The 2,500-nt window shown below is 43.9% G+C and overlaps 1 protein-coding gene across 3 annotated transcripts in view; it reads right to left on the reverse strand.

The window, feature by feature from the left end:
* The window catches only part of LOC123510941 (spectrin beta chain-like), a 71,256-nt gene that overhangs the window by 38,524 nt on the left and 30,232 nt on the right, over positions 1 to 2,500 (reverse strand). The window lies entirely within an intron of this gene.

The following is a 2,500-nucleotide window of genomic DNA, read 5'->3' on the forward strand; positions in this document are numbered from 1 at the left end:
TTGAGTGAGTGAGTGAGTGAGGGTGAGGGTGTGGGTGAGTGGGTGTGTGGGTGTGGGTGGGGGGGGTTTGTTGGTGGTGGTAGTAGTATTTGTTGTTGTTGTTGTTGTTTTGTTGTTTTATTGTAGTAATAATAACAATAACAATAATAATAAGAAGAAGAAGAAGAAGAAGAAGAAGAACAAGAACAAGAACAAGAAGAACAAGAACAAGAATACCGATAGAACATTACAACCACCACCACCACCACCACCACCACCACCACCACCACCACCACCACATCCTTTCAACTCAATCTAACACAGAAAACACACACATACACATTCTCACATAAGGTTAGGTTAGGTTAGACAACACCTAAGTATACACCAACACCACCACCACTACCACCACCACCACCATCACAACACGCCATCACTATCACTATCGCCACACCACCACCACCACCACTATCACATTTTCACTTCCTTGTAATAAAATTTGATAATTATAAGTTCTTTTGAAAATAATCTCAATCATTATAACTTCGGTGATTATTCCTCTCTCTCTCTCTCTCTCTCTCTCTCTCTCTCTCTCTCTCTCTCTCTACTTAAATGTCGGACTTACTAAACTAAATTGAGTTTGATGAGTACAAATGGAGAGAGAGAGAGAGAGAGAGAGAGAGAGAGAGAGAGAGAGAGAGAGAGAGAGAGAGAGAGAGAGAGAGAGAGAGAGAGAGAGAGAGAGAGAGAGAGAGAGAGAGAGAGTGTGTGTGTGTGCAAAAAAAAAAAATAAACTAACAAAAAGACGAAAAAAAAAATGACGGGACAGGAGGAGGAGGAGGAGGAGGAGGAGGAGGAGGAGGAGGAGGAGGAGGAGGAGGAGGAGGAAAAAAGAAAAAAATTATGATCATACAGAAAAGCAGAAACAGCAAATTGAACTCAAGAAAATACACACTTAGAAGAAAAAGGAGGAGGAGGAGGAGGAGGAGGAGGAGGAGGAGGAGGAGGAGGAAGAGGACCCAGACGGCGCCAGCAGCTCGCCTCACAACGCAGCTGGTGCCACACACTGCAGGGAAAATCAATGGAGGTCTGAACCAGCTGGGAGGAGGAGGAGGAGGAGGAGGAGGAGGAGGAGGAGGAGGAGGAGGAGGAGGAGGAGGAGGAGGAGGAGGAGGAGGAGGAGCTTACCTGTATACCACACAACCTCAGGTGAATATACTGACTCACCTGAACCAGCTGAGTTTCTTTCAGTCTTCCACTCTCTCTCTCTCTCTCTCTCTCTCTCTCTCTCTCTCTCTCAACAACAGCAGTTACCATGATTTTTTTTCTCTATAATTTTTTTTTTTCTTTAAATTTGTGTTGTAATCATGTGTTTTGTCTGTCTGTCTGTCTGTCTCTCTCTCTCTCTCTCTCTCTCTCTCTCTCTTCTAACCCAAAAAAACCTTAACTTTTACAAAACGAAGAAAGAGTGGGACGGATTACTCTCTCTCTCTCTCTCTCTCTCTCTCTCTCTCTCTCTCTCTCTCTCTCTCTCTCTAAGACCAGACAGAAGAACGATCGCTGACCTAATTCCCTTCCAGACCGGCGACACACACACACACACACACACACACACACACACACACACACACACACACACACACACACACTGGCACACACCCAGTATTACATAAGGCGCCAGCTAGCCATGCACTATTGATCACACACACACACACACACACACACACACACACACACACACACACACACACACACACACACACACACACACACCTTATATTAGTAAAAGTCCAAATATCTGCCTGTTGCTTACTCCCACCCTGTCTCCCTGCCACCCTGTACCCTCCCTGGCACTCCCTTGGCACTACCCTGGCACTCCCCTAGGCGCCCTTCACCAGACAGGGCGCCAAGAGGAAAGGGAGGAAGTACCTAGCTTTGAGGACATCATTTCTATATTTACCGTGTCTGGCTCTCTTCGCTGCCCTTTCCTCCCTCTGCCTTGTCTCGTCTGTTTGTGCCTCCTCCTCCTCCTCCTCCTCCTCCTCCTCCTCCTCCTCCTCCTCCTCCTCTTGTTCTTTTTATTTTCTTCTTCCTCCTTTTTTTTAGTTCTTGTTCTTCCTTTTCGTCTTCACATTTATCTTTTTTTTCATCGTTTTCTTTCTTCTTCTTTTTTTCTTCTTGTTCTTCTTCCTCTTCGTCTTCATATTCATCTTATTTTGTCATCGTTTTCTTTCTCTTCTTCTTCTTCTTCTTCTTCTTCTTCTTCGTCTTCACATTTACCTTTTTTTTCATCGTTTTCTTTCTTCTTCTTCTTCTTCTTCTTCTTCATCTTTTTTTTTTTCTTTTTCTTCTTTTCGTCCTTTTCTCTCTATTCCTCTTCTTTTCTTTTCTTTCCCTTTCTTTTCTTTATTTTCTTCCTCGTTCTCGTCTAGCTTGTTTACTCATATAAGATGGTGTTTGTGGCAGTCTTCTTCTTCTTCTTCTTCTTCTTCTTCTTCTTCTTTTTCTTCTTTTCTTCTCT

This window comes from Portunus trituberculatus, chromosome 30 (genome assembly GCF_017591435.1).
Source record: "Portunus trituberculatus isolate SZX2019 chromosome 30, ASM1759143v1, whole genome shotgun sequence".
Taxonomy (NCBI): Eukaryota; Metazoa; Arthropoda; class Malacostraca; order Decapoda; family Portunidae; genus Portunus; species Portunus trituberculatus.